Genomic DNA, 19,614 nt, shown 5'->3' on the forward strand with positions numbered 1-19,614 from the left:
GGAATGAGCTTTGGAGATACCCTACTGATCTGTTTTGAAGTACATGTTTTGCTCCGTTAAATGTGCTACATTTGAGAATCTCTTCCTCCACTGCCTTGAACTTGGATAGTTCAGAGGTATTCAGAGGACATTCGTGTTTGAGGATGATCTCTGTGCCTTAGTGGCTTTACATAGCGTAAGTTTACTTCTTACTCTAGTGAAGCTAGAGGGAGACTCTGATGAACGGGTGTTGTCCACCTGAGCAGTGACTTGGGGACCCAAGGTCCTTCCACAGGGTTCCAAGGTCTCTGTGCTCATCTGCATCAAGCCTCAGAGGGGACGACCAGGCAGGGCCTTGCTTGGGCAGGTCGACGCGGCCAGGCCTGGAAGTATCGGGTGCCCTGTCCACGCGCGTTCTGCCCACGTGCATCCCGCTGGCGTGGACCACACTGAAAAGCAAAGGCAGCTGGACAGTGAGGAGGCTGAGGGCCGGAAGAAGAGGAGACGGATGAGGGGAGAGCAGAGCTGGCCAGTCAAGGTGGCAACGAGGGCAGGCTTATCCCAGAAGGAATTTTCCTTTCGCTTTTTGTCCCCTTACTTCTTCCTTATGTCTTGCTAAGCACCTGCTGGTCTCCACTCAGACATCCTAGTGTCCCTACACTGTAGTACCTGTCCCTTGGACACCAAGAGACAAACATCAAAGGAGCATCTGCCCTTTAAAAGGTGACTCTGACTGGATAAATCCTAAATCTGTGTTCCTGAGCACGGCCTAAGCGATCTGGATGGCTCAGACTGGCAGGTACCTATGTGGGGCCCTGCGGATGGGGCTTCACAAGCTTTCTTCTCGAGACTGGGGCCTGGCAGGAGGGGCTGGTGCTGAGGGAGCTGGGGCCCAGGTAACCCCAAGGGGGTGCTCAGGACCACACCTGGGCAGGGCTGTTCAGAAGACTGAACTCACTCTCTGCCTGACTGGTGGTTTTCAAAAGGCCACATGAGGCCAGGTTGAAGCCAGTTTTCTTTTTTTAAAGTGTCTTTACTTTTGAGAGAGAGACAGAGAGAGCACGAGTGGGGAGGGGCAGAGAGACAGAGAAGACAGAGAATCCCTAGCAGGCTCCAGACCGTCAGTACAGAACCCGATGCAGAGCTCGGACTCTCAAACGGTGAGATCATGACCTGAGCTGAAACCAACAGTCAGATGCCTAACCTACTGAGCCACCCAAGTGCCCCAGGTTGAAGCCAGTTCTTAAACATAAAATAGAACCACATGGAAAAATACCAGGGCACACAGCACAATTAGAACATAGTAAGAGAAAGTATGTTTCAAGAAACTTTGGTTTCCCTTTTATATATATCTGTTCTGGGTCGTGATTTACATCACATTTCTTACCGAGGGTTGCAATCGAAACCATTTGAAAGCTACTGGAACTTGAAAGTAGGGGATAAAAAGGCACCAGGGAGCTAATAAGGGTGTTCTGGTTTTCACGAATGTTTTGTGCATCCCGACAGGAGAGATGATGTAATGCTAAGGAGGAGCCTGGGCTGCTCCCACTTCTCCCCAGGCTGACCCACTTCTCCCCAGGAGGTCCTTGTGAGGGTCACTTCATTCCCCCTGAGCCTCTGTTTTCTGGTCTGGAAAATGGGCTAAATAATTCCCTTGATGAGGAGGAGGAGGAGGAGGAGGAGGAGGAAACAGCTACTCACATTTATCGAGTGCTTCCCACCCCAGACCTTGTTCTTCGCATCGTGTATCCTCGTCCACAATGTTCCTCTGATGACGTCCCAGTACCGTTGGGGGTGTCCGTACAGACAAGGAAGCAGAGGCACAGGAAGGTCAAGTAACTTGCCCCAGTGAATCGGTGCGTGTAGATGCCTGATTCAGTGCTTGGCACGTAGTACTGAACAAACGTCAATTTCTTTCCCATAGTTTTGTCCCGAATGTGTTAAAGAATCCTTAAACATAAGCAGATGGTCAAGCTGCTGGAAGGTGCTGGGAGATGCTGGCTAGCAACCTGCCAGAGAAACCGCTTCAAGAGGGCCCTGGAGGGATGCCTGGCTGGCTCAGGTGGAATAGCGTGTGACTCTTGATCTCGGAGTCGTGAGTTCAAGCCTCACGTTGGGTGTAGAGATTACTTAAATAAATAAAACTTGTTAAAAAGTTAAGAATATGATACTTTTTTTTTTTTTTTTTAAAGAGGGCCCTGGAGGTGTGAAGTCAGATTCCCCATGAGAGGGCCCTTGAGACAAGGGGAATTTTCAGCATCAGGGGAACCATGTAAATTGGGAGGAAGGGACCCTCGCCTTTGGCCCTCAGAGGATGCCTCAGCCTTGGCTTCTAGAAAAAAAAGATAATCATGGGCATGCGTGTCAATAAACTGGTGTGTTACAGGTGTTTTTCTTTAAAGTGTATTTATTTTGAGAGAGAGAGAGAGAGAGAGCAAGTCTTTGAGTGGAGAGGGGCAGAGAGAATCCCAAGTAGGCCCCACGCTATTGGTGGCCGAAGTGGGGCTCGAACCCACAAAACCATGAGATCACGACCTGAGCTAAAATCAAGAGTCAGATGTTTAACCAACTGAGCCACCCAGGTGCCGCATAGTGTATTACAATTTTTAAAGACTAGAAACCCAGGATCCCCCAGCCCTACTCTGTATCCCCAGAATCAACACTGCCTCTAAGAAAAAGCCTGCAATACAAACGCAGCTTCAGAGCCTCCAGGCTGCACACACCCCCCCCCCCCCCCCCCGAGAGGGACTGCAGGTGCCCCTGCCCCCCCGCCCCGGGGGACAGCAGGGTTGAACTCCCTCTGAGGGCATCAGACAAGTAATTAAACCAAAGTGCAAGACGTAATTATGTCTCTGTTTCACAGAAATTATAAACAGAAAGCAAAGAGAGGATTGCATCACACTGTCCCCGGGGCAGTGGGACTTTTGCTCTGAAAGCACAAGCTGAGCCTGTGGAAGTCAGAAGGGACCTTGGCAAGCATTTCCTCTGCAGTCTGGGCTCAGAAAGAGGCCTCCCTGAGTGAGAGATTCAAAGAGGTCCCTCCCTGCCGTGTTCCTGCACCAGCTAGTTCCCAAGAGTCTTTTCTCGGTCATCTTAATTGTGTAAGGTCCTGTGCTTTATGGTAATACAGTTGTTGTCTTAGTTTGAGAGAGAGCGAGAGAGCGAGCAGGGGACGGGCAGAGACAGAGAGAGAAAATCCCAAGCAGGCTCTGCCCTGTCAACACAGAGCCCCACGTGGGGCTTGAATTCACGAACCGTGAGATCATGACCTGAGCCGAAATCGAGTCAGATGCTTAACTGACTGAGCCACCCAGGCACCCAATGCAGTGGTTTTGTTTTTGCTTTTAATCGAATCCATGACTTGTTTTGGCCTCATCAGCAAAACTCGGTAGTTGATCTTGCACAGTGCCCGGGCCGGGCCGGGCACCAAGTACCTGTGGAATAAAAAGGTGGTGGTAGCCATCGTAACGCACATAATTAGATAATAACACGACTCATCATGAAATCCGAGCTAACCCGTTGGAGCACTTTCTGTGCCTCCCGTCTTGCCCCTGGGAACATCCCGGGGGGCGCGCCGTGTCTTGTGAGGGCCGCCCCCCTGCTCCACCTGGAATAGCCTCACCACCACACGGCGGTGAGCCCTGGAACCGAGGGCGGGTGGAGGGCGGCTGGATCAGGGGAGGGGAAACCACAGAGCCTCCTGCGTGAGCCCTGAGCCTGCACCGGAGGAAGGGAAGTGCTGAGACGCTGGGCCCAAGTTCCCACATCCCTCTGCCCTGCCCACCCGGAGCACGGACTTGTTCCCCAGGACCCCACCCCACCTCCCAGTGCCCGGGGCCACTCCTGCTGTAGCAGGACCCCAGGCCCCAGAGGCTGGGGAGGGTCTGGGGCTCAGGGTCCCCAGAAGGGGGGATGGCGGTGGACACCATCGGCAGGGGGGATGGGAGAGGGTGGTGGACAGGCTCCTCTGGGCAGGTCAGAGGAGCCCAGGCCGGGCTGGGGTCACAGGGAAGCAGGCTGTCCCTGTGTGCTCACATCTGGCGGTAACATCCTCATCCGGGCTGTGACCGTCCCCTCACCCCCAGCCCTGTCTACCCTCCAGGAGAGCAGGAGCCTGGGCAGGAAGGCCTCTTCCACAATCCTGCTCCCAGAGAAACGGCCTTCCTGTGCGACAGGAAGCTGGGAGGGTGGTGGCTGTGATGTCACTCACTATTGCCAGCACCTCTGCAAAGCCAGCTCTTCGGGATCCCCAGGGAGCAGAATCAGAGGGAAGAGTGGGGGCGCCTGGGGGTTCAATCGCTTAAGTGTCCGACTTCGGCTCAGGCCATAATCTCGAGGTTCGTGAGTTGGAGCCCCACATCGGGCTCACTGCTGTCATCCCGGAGCCCACTCTGCATCTTCTGTCCCTCCCTCTCTCTCAGCCCCTCCCCTGCTCCCACACACACACACTCTCTCTCAAAATAAATGAACATTAAAAAAAAGAAGAAGAAGAAGAGTGGGGCTCTGGGGCCAAGTAAATACCTGAGAACAGTCCTTTTTTGATCAGATCCAGAGGTACATGAGGGCGGCCACAACAGCGTACCGCAGACTGGGGGCTTCAACAACCGAAGTTAATTCTCTCACAGTTCTGGAGGCTGGAAGTCCAAGATCAAGGTGTTGGGGAGGCTGGTTTCTCCAGAGGCCCTTGCCTTGTGGATGGCTCCTTCTCACCGTGTCCTCACATGGCCTTGTCTCTGGGCACGGGCATCCCTGGGGTCTCTTTGTCTTTCTACAAGGACCCCAGTCATGCTGGGTCAGGGGTCTACCGTCAGGCCTCATTTCATCTCAGTTGTCTCCTTACAGGCCCCATCTCCAAACACAGTCACCTTGTGGGTCACAGCTGCAGAGTATGAATTTCGAAGGGACACAGTTCAGCCCGTGACAAGAAGAAAATGACTTCTAAGTGGCTCCCGAAGGCTTCCAGGCCGTTTTGGCTTTAGGCAAAATGCCCAAACTCTGCAGCCTGATACAGCATGTGATAGAGCCTCAGACGTACAGGAAGCAGGTGCTCGCCATAAATCCTGTGGCCAGCATAAACCATGTGGCATGGCCCAAACGCTCAGACACGCAAAGTTGCTGTTGTCGGGAAGGATTCTCCAGGGGCTCAGAGGTCACGTCCCAGGAGCCAATCAAGGGCCACGCTTGGGGTTTGAGCAACCCACGTCTGCTGAGCTAACCTTTTACGGTATGGCCAGCACGCCTAAGTCCCTCTGGCTGGGACGTTTGGGGACTGCTAATGTCAGTGCCAAGTGCCATCAGTCTGATCTGCCTTTGCCAGTATGATTTGAGAGAAAGTATATGCTTTTTTTAAAGTTTATTTATCTTGAGAGAGAGAGAGAGAGAGAGAGAGAGAGAAAGAAAGCATGACCAGGAGAGGGGCAGAGAGAGGAGACAGGGAGAATCCCAAGCGGGGTCCACTCTCAGCCCAGAGCCCGATGTGGGGCTCGATCCCACGAACCAAGAGATCATGACCTGAGCCGAAGTAGGATGCTTGTCCGACTGAGCCACCCAGGTGCCCCAGAAATTACATGTCTTTATCCTAATTTCCATTTATTTATCTGTGAAGCAGAAAAACTCTGCACACATTTCGTTGCCATTTGGATTTCTTCTGTATCTTGTCTAGTCATTGAATTTGTTTATTATGTATAAACAAAATGTGGGGTCACTGATACTTTTTTCTAATTTATAGGAGCCCGTTCTGCATTGCACATATTAGTTCTTTGTCACAAACTGCAAATGTTTTTCTTTCAACTCTGTTATGTTTTGTGAACGATGATTTTCATGTAGTGGGTCAGCCAGTCTTTTCTTTCATAATTTCAGTCTTCAGTGGTAGGATAAGAAAGACTTCCCTCTCCCCAAACTACACACTCTCCATTATTATTCTCATCCTTTATTTTGAAACATTGAAATATTTAAGCTTTTGGAATGTTTTGCTGTCTATTGTATTAATGTCCTAGGCCTGCTGTAATAAATTACCACAGACTGGGTGGCGTAAAACAACAAAAAGTTTATTCATTCACCGTTCTGGATGCTAGGGTTGGGGGGTCAAAAGGGCTGGGCTTTTTCCAAAGGGTCTAGGGAAGGATCTGTTCGCTGCCTTTCTCCCGGCCTCTGATGTCGCTGACCATCTTTGGCGTTCCTTGGCTTGCAAACACATGCTCCCGTCTCTGCTTCTCATCTGCACCTGCCTCGCTGGATCTCTTCTCCTCTTGTTATAAGGATCAGCCATGTTGCATGGGGGCTCATTCCAGTGCTCTCAGCTCCATTGATCTTATGGACGCCACCCACATGGCCACCACTGATTGGTCAGAGCTGGACGCCTGACCCTAGCTGGGCCAGTCAGAGCCCTTCCTTGGATTTCTGAGCTTGGGTGGGAGCAGTGGATTGCAGTTGTCTGTGGGTGGTGAACAGCCAGGGTCCTGGCTGGTGGAAGAGCCTGACTGGGGGTAGGAGAAAGTGAACAGACACCGAGATAATCCCTGGCGAGAGTTTCTGCTTTGTCCCAAGTGTCTCTGAGGCCCAGCTACACCCTATGTCCTTTTTGGCTGATATGGACCTTCTGTCGGGTTTCGGCTGAAATCTCTCACGAATACAAAGACAGCGTTTCATGTTCTCTGCGTCTCCAACGGGTGCTGGACGGTGGGGCACACACGACATCTCACACGAGGGAGTGAATGACAGAGGAAAGTTTTAGGGACACATGGTCAACATCACAGCTTTTGCCATCCCTGCCTTTCGATCCCCGTTTACAAACCTGGCAAATCAGCGCCGTGTCACGACTTCTTCCTTGTGGGTCATTTCAAACACGTTGAGCAACGTTCATTTTGCCCAGCACCTTCAAGACGCTGTCCAGGCGATTTGCCGAAAACGGTCTGCTGGCCTAATGAAATCAGAACAGCCAGTGTCTTCCATCGTAAATTCGGGGATTAAAGAGGAAAAGCCGCTGTAAGCAGGACACCCGGGTTAGCACAGCTGTGCAGGCGTGCAGTGAGCCGATTGCCGGGCTCAGCACGACGGCCCAAGTCAGGAGGAGTCAGCGAGGACACAACCCAAATGACGAAACTCGGTCAATAAAAATAAATAAAGGAGGTCTCGGTCTTACTTCTCAAACAGCTCATCTTAAAAGAGGTAAATAATTCAAGACAATGAATTGGTTGGACACGTTATTTCTACTTTATGCCTACGGCTGCACTAGGGACAGAAATAGGACACTGGCGTATGTTTTGGCAAAATGAGACTCTCTTGTTTGTTTAAAACAAAACTGTGTTTTTCTTTTTTTTGATTCTACGACATACAAGTCCATTTATAGGAATTTTGCAAAATATCGGAAAATACGGTGCCCAAGGCTGGGTCGTGTGAGGAGGGAGAGGGCCGAAGTGGGTGGGTGGTCAGGCGTGGCTTTCGGGTGGCCCTCCCTGGGAGGCCCGAGGGCCTCTGGGGGCCCCCGGGGGGCCTGGCAGGGTGGTCAGCTGCAGGGAAGGAACACAGCCGGGGCAGAGAGAGCCTCACGCAAAAGCCTGGCGTTGGACTTCTCTGCTGTTGAAGCTACAAAGGAAACCTCCCTGAGTCTACACAGCAAGACACCCCCTCCCCTGCCCCCCTCTCCCGTGAGAGCGGGTGTCCACATCTGGGTGGTGGACAGGGTCCAGTGAAGTCTTTCCAGGGTTTAGAGGGAGTCTGGGCAGCACCCAAGGTGACCGTGGCCTCGGTGGAGAGATTTGAGGGGTCGCTCTAGACTATCACCCAGCTTTGAGCACGTTGAGGCTCTGACCTTGACTCCAGCAGCAGCAGGCCTTGGGGTCCCAGGCTCTGGTGGCCCTGGAGGGCAGTGGCGGTCCAGAGGTGGTTCTCTGGGGGCAGAGGCAGTGGCTCGGGTCCTGGGCACACCAGAACACTTGGCCACCCTACTTTGCAAACAGATGGAAATTTCCATGAGCAGGGCCCTAGCGCCTGTTAATTGTCGTATCTCCCGTATCCCTACTCGGACACAATGCCTAGCACAGAGTATGCTTCCAATAAACATTTGCTGAATGGTAATTATTATTACTGGAGATTCTCGGTAAATATTTGCTGAATAAACGTCCCCCTGCCAGCAAATGAATTGTTTTCCATATTATATTAACAAAAAAATGGGACACACTGGACAGATCTGTTCCGAAAAGGAATAGAGATTTTTTCTGTAAGTAGAAAGTGCCAAGCGGGATAAGTTTAGCAGGATAAATCCTCTGAAACGGATCAGCCAATGGCCTCCAGGGGGTTGGCGCTGGTTTCTTGAATCAGTCTGTAAGTGGAGATTATTGATTTGCGGCTCCTCTCAGATATGTGGAGCCGAGGCAGGAAAGACAGCTGTCAAACAAGTGCCACCGTCAGTAAGAGGGAGCACTTACGTTGCACGTCACCTACCACAGCCATCTCACAAACTTGCCCTCGGGTGGGATGCGTGAGACCTTAGCTGCCCTGGAGACGTGACGTGATTTTGCCAAGGACACGCACAAGGTAGAGGTTGGAAACCAGGCCACGTGTGTGTTTTGCTGCCTTCTTCTCCTATTTCACGTTGACCAGGGCCATGGCGATGACGTCCGGCGGCCAGTAAAGGGTTTCCCGAGGCTGAGCTGTGTAGATGCATCTGTAACTGTAGGCTGAGGACCACTTAGAAAAGGTGAAAACGTGAGGAAGGAGCCGTCGCCGTTACTTACTCCTTGAATGTTTCCAAGGAAACCTGGAGCCACGACTGACCCTGGTTGGCCAGCCCTTGGGAATGGGGGTCTCAGAAAGTTTTTATGTCAGTGATGGATGATTTTGTTGTGTACACCGGGAGCCACGGACCGGGTCCCGCTAGCTTGTTGGGGTGGCTTTGCGCCAACATTAAGAGCGATGAGATACGCCTGGCTTCCTGGTTGGAGTCCTGGTTTCAGTTGCCGTGGCTGATTGATAGCAGGATGAGTCTGACAAACGCCCCATAAACACCTTGGAGCCTGAGACCTGCATGGGTTTCCCCGGACGGAAGACTTCACACATGACCCTGTAGTTCTCTGGCAGAGAAAAGCCCATCCCGACTGGGCTCGGGTGAGGAGGCACAGCGGGGAGCTGGACTTCTCTGGGCTCCGCTGATGTGTATCTCCTCCTGCCACCTTCTCTCTCTGTGTCCTTTTCTGCAGCAAATCTTAGCTGAGCACCACTCACTATGGAGTCTTTTCAGTCTTTCTAGCAAGTCACCAAACGTAGGGAGATGTCAAGCCCAGCTCCTCTTTATTCGGCAGGGTTCCACCCGACCTTGGAAGCCAGCTAGCCACACATCCGACCCCCTGCGGTTTTGAACGTGGGCCGTGAGAACCGAGGGTGGGAGAAGTTACAGGCAAACCGGGGACTGCAGTCATTATTCCCTTGAAGGGGCTCCTCTTCCAGAAGCTCACAGCCCCAGGGTCCACCCACCTGGAAAAATACGGCAGGGAAGGGGGATGTCTGGGCAGAAGGCGGTCGGGGGGGTGAAGGTCCCTGGAGAGCAAATTTCAGGGTTGATTGCTCTTTGGAATTCTGAGATTTGTAGACTCCAGTTAATGTACATGACTGGTGTCAAAGCCGCGAGGGCTTCCCTAGACCTCTGTTACTTATTACTGGCTCAACCAGGCAAGTGCTTTGGGCCAAATTATCCTCCAGTCTTGCAAATTCTCCTCCATGTGTGCATATCTCTGTCTCGCAGTCCAGAAGCACATTGCAAATTCATTCTTTCCCTTTTTATCTATCTATCTATCCATCCATCCATCTATCTATCCATCTATCTGTGTATTTATCTTGAAGATTTTTATATGTATAAACTGATGAGCACAATCATAGACACAAATACAAATTAAACAGCTGAAAAATAAGATAATTGGATAATTATACATAGACTTGCTATTGAAAGAAAGTCCCAGCATTTATTTTGCATCAAAACTTGAGGGCTAATTCCGAATAGCCCAATCTTGAAAAAAAAGGGCAAAGTAGGAAGGCTCACACTTCCCTCTTCCAAATTTTTTTTAATGTTTATTTATTTCTGAGACAGAGAGAGACAGAGCATGAGTAGGGGAGGGGCAGAAAGAGAGGGAGACACAGAATCAGAAGCAGGCTCCAGGTTCTGAGCTGTCAGCACAGAGCCGGACACGGGGCTCGAACTCACAGACCGCGAGATCATGACCCGGGCTGAAGTCGGACGCTTAACCGACTGAGCCACCCAGGCACCACGCTTCCCTCTTTCAAAACATCCAGCAAAACAGTAGTAATTGAGACAGTGTGGTACTTGCACAGGATAAATATATTGACAGAGTAGAATTGAGAGTCCAGACATAAACCCACGTGTCTATGGTCAACTGATTTTTGACAAGAGCTTTCCAAGAGCATTGGGAGAAAGGATGTCTTTTTAACAAATGGAGCTGGGACAACTGGATAGACACGTGCCGAAGAATGAATGACTTTTGACTCTTACCTTACGTCTATACAAAAACTAACTTAAAATGGGCGCCTGGGTGGCTCAGTCAGTTGAGCGTCTGACTCTTGGTTTTGGTTCATGTCACAAGCTCATGCTTTGTGAGTTTAAGCCCTGAGTCGGGCTCCATGCTGACAGCAGAGAGCCTGCTTGGGATTGTCTCTCATGCTGCCCCTCCCCTGTTCTGTCTCTGTCTCTCTCAAAAAATGAATAACTACAAAAAAAAAAAAAAAAGGAAATCATCAAGAAAGTGAAAAAACACACAGAATAGCAGGAAATATTTGTAAACCATACACCTGAGAAGAGTCTAATATCTAGAATATATAAATAACTCTTACAGCCCAACAACAAGACAAAAAACCCAGTTTAAAAATGGGCAAAGGACTTGTATAGGCATTTTCCCAAAGATGATACACAAATGCCAACAAGTACATGAAAACATGTGATTCGAACTTCAGTCAATATTATCAGTAAATGGACAAAATTGACATCAAGTGTCTCCATAGGGGAGGCAATGACAGAGACACTTCACTATATATTCTGACCAAAAATGCATAATCCGAATCTAGTGACGAGGAAACCTCGGATAAACCCAAATTTCACTGAACTACAGTAAATGCTAACTAACTTGAATTAAAAAAAAAAAAGAGGGGCGCCTGGGTGGCTCAGTCAGTTGAGCATCCGACTTCAGCTCAGCTCGTGATCTCCCTGTTCATGAGTTCGAGCCCCACGTTGGGCTCTGTGCTGACAGTTCAGAGCCCGGAACCTGCTTCGGATTCTGTGTCTTCCTCTCTCTCTGCCCCTCCCCTGCTTGTGCTCTGTCTCTCTCTGTCTTTCAAAAATGAATAAACATTAAAAAAAAAAAGAATAACCAAAAAAAACCCCACCCAAATTTCAGAAAATCTGGGTGAAGAGTATACGAGAGTTTTTACCACTATTCTATTGTACCTCTTTGATGGCTACTTACATGTGCCCTTCAAAAGTGTTACTGTCATGTAACACACACACACACACAAGCAAAAAAAAGCTAACAAGAGACGTCAGATTAAAGGAGACCGAAGAGAATTGTAAACCAAATATAATATGTGCTTCTGATTTGGATCCTAGACTGGAAGACAATTCTATAAGGACATCACTGGAGCCCTTGGTAATTAGATGATAGGACTCTATCAGTGATGAATGTCCTGGCTCAGATACTGCACTGTGGGTATGGGAAAGAAGGTTCTTGATCTTAGGAGATCTACGTGGGAAAATTTAGGGATGAAGAGCCGTGATGTCTGCAATGACCGGGGAAAGTAATATGGACGCTTATCTAGGGAAAGAGGGATGATGTGGCAAAATACAGCAAAACGTTAACAATGGGTACGTCTGGGTGGAGGGTATATGAACAATTTTCATGGTATTCTTGCAACTCTTCTGTAAGTTTGCTATTATTTAAAAATAAAAGGTTGAAATCAATGAATATAACATAAAATATATACAAATTTTATCATAAAAAGAAAATATTTTATAGTATAAAGTTAGAGAAACAAAAGGATCTCTACCATAAAAACTTTGGGGACAAAATGCCCCAAGCCTCTAGGGGGCAGTGCAGCCTCCAGTTGCCCAGGGCAGTTGCAAATGGAACAATGGTGAGCTTGGCACTGACAGCCTTCCCTGGAAAAGAAGAGCCTCATTTCCCGGCAGAAGATGAGGAGGAGACTCATCTGGGACTCATGTGGGACTAAGTGAGCTTCTAGAAGATTCCAATGACCCAGAAGCTCTGCATGTTTCCTGAGTGTCCTCAGCAAAGCCAGCTGTGCCCCTTTCTACCCCAGGTGATCAGAGCCACATTATCTCAAGCCAAGGTGCAAGGTTTGAGCATCTACTCTGTGTAGGATCCTGTGGGAGTAAGGAGGCCACCCAGAGAGGCGTGTGTGTGTTTGTGTGTGTGTGTGTGTGTGTGTGTGTGTACATGCGTGTGTTTGAGGTGGGGTGGGGAAGGCTTCAAAGCTTTGCAGCAATGCTCCCAGTTATTACTGAATTGGGAACATCTAGTGGCGGTGAGTGTTTCAAAATGGTGGGATGACGGGTCATCCTCATGAGCACTTACTCTTCGCCAAGGAACCCTTGAACTATTTCACCCACATTAACTCCTAACCCTCACAACAACCCCAGGGAGCATCACCGTTAACCTTATTTTGCACATGAGAGGTTAAAATAGTTTGCCCAAGGCCACACGGCCAGTGGCCGCAGCAAACAGGATCCAGAGGTTCTTGGTCAAAGTGAAGGTGGCCTCCCTAGCACTTCAACAGATACGTCGTTCGTTTTGATCTTGCCCTCCTGAAACATAGGTTGAACCGCCTATAGGAAGCAGCTCTAAGGAACATTAACGGTGTTCTTATCACTCCGGGAGACAAGCCAACACTTTTGCAATACTGTGGCATGTTCCTACACAGAAGGAGTTATGGCCCCATCCCCGCCTGCACAGAGAGCTTCTTCTGTCAGGGTTTCATTGCTCAGTTATGAGTCGATTGCTTAAATTAGCATTCGTGCATCTCACACCAAATTGGAAAAATTTGGTTCAGCCAGATGACATTTTAGGAGCGTCTAAAATATTTAAAGGTACTGGCACAAGCTTTTGTGCACTCCCATTAAAAAAAACCCAAAAAACAAAAAACAACCCCCAAAACCAGATTGCTGCCAAACATATTTTGAGCATCGTTTGTGAAGACAAATGCCCACACTGCCCAAGGCCAGGGAAAGAAAATCAGGGGGAGCTTCCTTCTTCTCCCTCCGGAGTGTCATTTACAGGCAAGTAGTACCTTGGGGAAATGCTCTTGGCCCCTTCTTCTGAGTTATTAGGAAGAATTATAGCCACACAATGAGTCTGCATTTCAGATTTGCACCTGCCGGCCATCACCAGGGAACACAGCAGCTAGCACGTTGTATCTGCCCCATAGTTTTTCAGCACAGATAGCTACTTAGCCTGGGCCAATGGGCAAGTGACAGCCCGAATGCACAAACTCTTTAAAAAGAGTATGTTGTGTCTGGGAGCCGGTGAAGGCACCACACACCTACTTGGCCTCTGGAGGTAGAAGGTGGTCTAAGCCAAGAGTCACAAAGGTCTTCATCTAAGACAGGTGTTCTCCAGCTCAGGTGTCCAACAGCATTACCTGTGGACCCTAGAAAAAAAATCAATGCTTCCCGGCCCCAGACAATTCAACCAGACTCTGTGGACGGGCCTTGAACCTATGGTCTCAACAAGTCCCCAAACAATACAACTGGAGAAGAGATTTAGGTCAGGCATAGTACAGTAGTGATGAAAAGTAGTGCCATCGTTGTCTTCTATGGCCCAACTACCAGGTAAGACTCTGGCGCAACATGAGACAGAGGCCGCTGTCAGGACGGGTTGAGCCTTCTCTAGTTGGGTCGCCATTTTGGGTCACCCAGTCCACCTGCAAAATGCTCACATTACCCATCAAAGGTGGTCGCTCACTCACAGGAACAACAAGACAACCAAAGTGAGAAGTGAATACCTTCAGGATGAGGTCACTCAGATTGGGGCAAACAAGTTTCTGCAGTAGGCAGGCCCGGGCTAGGCAAGCTGTGTTTTCCACAGTTTTCTCTCCCCTCCCTCAGGCACTCCTGCAATGTGACCTTGTCACACCCTTGCTGAGAAATGGAGTCTCTTTCTTCCAGCCTCCGGCTGCCTTGTAACTAATAGCACGTGGCAGTAAGCGACGCCCCGTGACTTCTGAGATTAGGTCAGAACCGGTCCCGAAGCTTCTGCCTGGTTCTCTTGGAATATTCCCCCTTGGCGTGCTCGCTCCTGCTCAGGTGCCAGTCACTGTGCTGTGAGAAGCCCACGCCACTAACATCGCAGCCGAACCCAGCCTTCACGTCATCCCAGGCCGGGAACTGAGAGTCCGGAAGCCTCCAGATGACCCCAGCCCCGGATGACGCACGTCTTCCCCGCTGAGCCCGCAATCCGTCCCCATTTTACCCCACGCAAGTCTCGACCCACGGAATCCCTCGGCATGATAAAATGGTTCTTATTGGATGCCTTTAACCTTGGGATGCTGTTTCTGAGGCATGGGTAGTGTCATGAGCATGTGTGGGTGATGGAACCCTGGGGATAGGGACCCTTGGTGAGGCAAGACCTCCTAGGCTCTGGCTAAGAGACCAGCTCTAGAGCTGCCTGGGTTCAAATCCACTTACCAGCTCTGTGGCCTCGGGAAAGTTATTGAACCTCTCTGTGCCTCTCAGTTCATCTGTGTAGTGACGATAACAGCCACGAGTGGGTTGTTGTACGGATTAAATACATCAATGCATGAAGAGTGCTGGTAGCACTGTGTTTGCAACGTTTACGGTTTGCCCAGGCCTTGGCCCAAATTTGACCACTGGAGGAGTTAGTTCTGAGCCAGAGGGCATTATACTTGCAGGATAGTCCGATTTCCTTGCCTCCGAGCCCAACGCGGGAAGAAAGACAGGTTATGTGTCTCTCACTGTCTGTGAGCTGGGAAATTGGGGCATAAAGACAGATGCTGGGGGCACCTGGGGGGCTCGGTCGGTTAAGCATCCAACTTCGGCTCAGGCTCAGGTCATGATCTCACAGTTCGTGGGTTCGAGTCCCGCGTCGGGCTCTGTGCTGGCAGCTCAGAGCCCGGAGCCTGCTTCGGATTCTGTCTCCCTCTCTCTCTGCTCCTCCCCCATTCATGCTCTATCTTTCTCTCTGTCTCTCAAAAATAAGTAACGTTAAAAAAATTTAAAAAAAAGGAAGAAAGAAAGAAAGAAAGATGCTGTATTCCTCCTGGAAGGAGCCGCAGGGTGCCTGGGAGAAAGCACGCCGGTGGAATCGAGAATAAAGCGAAGCAGGAGAGAACCAGGCGAGGAAGTCGGAGAGGAAGGGACCCTGGCCTGGGCAGGAGGGTTGGTGTTTTAGTGGTGTGTGTGCATGTGTGTGTGTGTGTGTGTGTGTGTGTGTGTATGTGTGGTGTGTGCACGCACATGTACATGCATGTGTTTGTGTGTATACGTGTGCATGCGTGTATGTGTATGACTGTATGTGCGTGGGGTGGGGTGGCGACCCCAGGACAGGATGGGAGGTGCCTCTGGAGAGGTGAGCCAGGCTTAGCCAACGCAGGGCACCCGAGACGTGGCGACCGTATGCTGGAGTTTAGCAGTCGGGGGTTTTATGCGAGGCCACGGCGCGGACAGTGATCAGAAGTCCCTCTGGCAGTGGTGACAGGGGCGTGGGGAGGTCACGGGACGAAGCACAGGCATGACCACCTACGTGGTTCCCGAGAGCGTAGTAACTTCCAGATCCTCTGCTCGCGCCTAGACGACCCTGTCTGCGGTCTGGCCAAGACGGAGGGATCGAATCCGACTCCCCGCACACGGATAGACATGGATGAGTGACTCAGTTCCTGGGTTAATTTTTCCTTCAGTCTCTCTCTTCCTGGGGAACGGACCAGCTTCACTGTTCCTGGCTCCCAGATAGCGCTTCCCTTGCGGCCAGGTTCCCTGGAACATCTGACAGATGGCTGTGTCGGACACCAAGCAAACCGCACTCAGGCTGGTGAAATGCTGACCTTGGGGCGGGGGGTGCGGAGGCTGCTGTAACAAAGACCTTGAAATTACTTTGATAAAAGTGCTGCTTATGCTAAACTATCGCGCCCACAGATCTGCATGTACCATCTGCCTTTGTGAAAGACAATAACGTGATGGTTCTCCCGCAGAGGATTCCAGCCACTGCCTCCCTGGCTCAGCCAAAAAACCGGGAGATTTCTCTCGTAATCACTTTGGCTCCCAAACGGTTAAGCATCATGGTGCCAGTAGCTGGCACACAGTGGGTACTTAACAAATGTTTGTGGGACGAGCGTTAATGAATAACTGAATGAAAAGCGCTGGCAGTTATGAGGCCCTAATTAAAATTGTTCTAATTTAACTCTCCCAGCCTGGACCAGCTGTGCTTTCCAACGTCACCCATGCAAGGCGCGTGCTCGCTCGGTACCTGGATTTGACCATAAGGAGGGAAAAGGCAGAATAAGGGACAGGCTGACGCTGCTCACCCGCCTTGGGCAGCTGGACCTGCCTGTCCCGGCCGGGCGTCTGCCCCCCACCCCCCACACACACACACCTGGGGCCTCCTCGCCATCGTCACCGGCAGGGTCCCAACCCGAGGGCCAGGGGCTCCGAGGGTCTTAGAATGAGGCTGTGGAGTAACAGAGCAAACTCGTGCCCCCCTTCACGCAAACAGCACTTGAGTGGCAGGCGTGGCCTCTCGGGGACACCATCGCGGGTGACCTCACCTGGTCATGGGCCCCACGCGCTGGCAGCTCCTGACGCCAGATGGGCTGGGCGCCCAGCTCGTGCACTGGTGGAGCCCGTTGTATTCCACCCCTGCGACCTTCCGGGCAGGCCCGCTTCTTTCCAGTCTCCCGTGGGAATTCTTCTGCGCCTCCAGGAGCTGCCTGGTGCTCTGAGCGCCTCTCCCCCCAGGGGAGGGTGGGCCTCCCCAGCGTGACCGGCCTCAGGCGGGTGCCACCGCCTCGTCCGCGGCTGGAGAGGACACATCATGATTATGCAACTGATCCTTCACAACCTCCCGGCCCCCCACATCCCCAAGAGGAGTCACCTTGAGAAGCGAGATGCAGATTTCAGCGTCCGTGATGCTTGAACTGCTTTCCAACCTTGTGGCAAGTTGTTTTGAATATATTCCCACCAAAAAAAAAAAAAATCGAAAACCTTCAAACTCTAAGGGTTGACGCCAGAGAAAGCTGAGTCACTCAGAGCTGAGTCCGGGAAGCGAGGTGAATGATCAAACTTGAATAAAGAAGGCATTTTTAGGTGAAAACCGAGGGCTGCCTTTAAAGAATCAAACTGGTTTTCACATGGGACTCCTAACCCGAATTTAGTGAGTACCTCATAGGTGTCTTGGGCAAAGACAGCTGTAAAACTGAAAAGCACTTTTTCCCAAGATTGCCCGCAATGACTTCCACTGAGATGGGCAAATGTGGGTGTGTTCATTTATTGCCACAACAAATACTGTCTGAAAACAAATCTGAATAGGCCAGGATGATCAAGGAAGTGTGCCCCCAGCAGGTATCAGACCCCCCGTTCTGCAAGGTTGTCCTGGCTTTTGAAAGTAAGAGTTATTCTGTGTGTCTGTGGACTGTTTCCCACTTTCTTGCCTTCGGGGCTCCACAAAAGTCACAGGGGCCTCCAGAACGGGACGAGGCCTTAGTCCCTAATATCCCACCGAGGCTGCACACCGGGCTATTTCCAGCCTCTCTCCTGAGTGGCTACCCCCAGGTCATTCCGAGTGGTTATGACAGAGCCAGTAGCAATGTGCCCAACATCCATCCCTGCCCTCTGCCTTGTTGGCAAAGAATCGCCATTCGACCCCAATATACATCCTTCTTGCAGCCGGAGGCCCACTGCATGAAAACAGAAGTCACCTGGCTCTTGCAAAACGTTTAGCTTTCTTTTTTAAAAAAATTTTTTGATGTTTATTTATTTTTGAGAGAGAGAGAGAGAGAGAGAGAGGCAGAGAGAGAGGGAGGCGGAGAATCCGAAGCAGGCTCCAGGCTCCGAGCTGTCAGCACAGAGCCCAACGTGGGTCTCCAGCTGACGAACCATGAGATCATGACCTGAGCTGAAGTCGGATGCTTAACCCACTGAGCCACCCAAGCACCCCAAAATGTTTAGCTTTCCTGATGAAAGGCCCAGACGTGGCCACAGCCTCCTCTTATCTTCCTTCTTGCTGTCTTGAAGTTAACGTGATGTCTGGGGCCGCAGCAGCCCTTTTGAAACCAAGAGGAAACGAGCCTGAGGATGAAAAGGCAACTTGATAGGGATGGGGGTGAGCCTGGGTCCCTGATGGCATTGTTCAGCAGTGAAAGCAAGACCAGTGACCTCAGACTTCTGGGCTTCCCAGCATCCAGGAACCACATGACCATTGGCTACGGCAGTCAGGCTCTCTGTTCCTGGGAGCAGACACAGCCTGACCTAACACACCATCCTTTTATTCAACAAAAGACGTGGCAAACACAGCTGTGCGGCAGGCCGGCAGGAAGGGTGGGAAGAACCATGGATGGAACATCAAGCCTGATGATTCTGGTCTTGACAGAATTCTGGAGTCAAGAGTTGTAACACAAATTTGGTTTCTTATGTAAAGTGCCCTAAAGCAATTGTATATTAATAGTTTAAATTTGCAAATGACTCATGTGCTTGGGAGGCCATAATCTTTAGTGGGTGGTGGGGGAGGAGATCGGATGCTTTTAAGACCCTTGCTCAGGGGAGAGATGAAAGGAATCTGGTGTTTAGCCTGTGCTGCTGTGTGCCCACGCTGTACCACAGACGCCGCCTACATCACTTCATTGAGTTCCTACACCCACTTTGACAAGGAGGTCTTATGCTCTCTCTTTTATACATTTTGAACACGAGTCTCAGAGAGGGTGAGTAATCTGCTCAACGACACACAGCCGGTAGAGCAGATCGCAGGCATGCTTCACCACGAGCAGACTTGAGTCCCAATTTCTTGATAGAGATCTATCAGAGAACGGCCCAGTCCCAACCTTAGAAGCATCCAGTTTCTTTGGAGTGGGGAGGCGGGTACAAAATTCGTAATTTTAGAGGCTCCTGAATTCCTGTGATGCATTAGCCTAAGGAAATTGCTGGGCTGCTCTCTGGCATGTTTAGAGAGAATGCGAATTAAGAACTGTTGAGAGAGACGTTAATAGATGTGAAGTTTTTGTCATGATTTAACCAATGCCGTGTTCGTAAGAGACAGACTGAGGCGCCCATCTGTGGAATTCTCCTCTCTTCTTGCGAGGATACAGCGGAAATGTGATTGAGTCACCCAGCCTTCCTCCTGTCTTCTGTGTGGAAAGATAGCTCAAGGTCGGTGTCTCAGGTATTGTATATAAATATCCCATGACCCCACACTCTTTTTTTTTAAATTTTATTTATTTATTTTTTGAGAGAGAGAGAAGGCGCGCACACGCTGGGGAGGGGCAGAGAGAGGGAGAGACAGAATCCCCAGCAGGTTCCACGCTGCCAGCACACAGCCCGATGCGGGGCTCGAACTCACCAACCGTGAGATCGTGACCTGAGCCGAATCAAGAGTGGGACGCTTAACCGACTGAGCC

At 50.6% G+C, this 19,614-nt stretch overlaps 2 long non-coding RNA genes across 2 annotated transcripts; both read right to left on the bottom strand.

Annotated features, from left to right (window-relative positions):
• Positions 1–3,301: 3,301 nt before the first annotated feature.
• LOC109267806 (uncharacterized) lies at positions 3,302–5,240 on the bottom strand. Its single transcript, XR_002080281.2, has 2 exons — positions 4,501–5,240; positions 3,302–3,413 (listed from the first exon to the last, which is right to left on the bottom strand). It is a non-coding gene; the product is annotated as an uncharacterized LOC109267806 (long non-coding RNA).
• A 7,276-nt stretch (positions 5,241–12,516) lies between these two features.
• LOC109267805 (uncharacterized) lies at positions 12,517–17,165 on the bottom strand. Its single transcript, XR_002080280.2, has 3 exons — positions 16,774–17,165; positions 15,756–16,078; positions 12,517–13,644 (listed from the first exon to the last, which is right to left on the bottom strand). It is a non-coding gene; the product is annotated as an uncharacterized LOC109267805 (long non-coding RNA).
• Between the last annotated feature and the right edge of the window lie 2,449 nt (positions 17,166–19,614).

The sequence above is a fragment of the Panthera pardus genome, unplaced genomic scaffold (assembly GCF_024362965.1).
Source record: "Panthera pardus isolate Hobbes unplaced genomic scaffold, ASM2436296v1 HiC_scaffold_2, whole genome shotgun sequence".
NCBI lineage: Eukaryota > Metazoa > Chordata > Mammalia > Carnivora > Felidae > Panthera > Panthera pardus.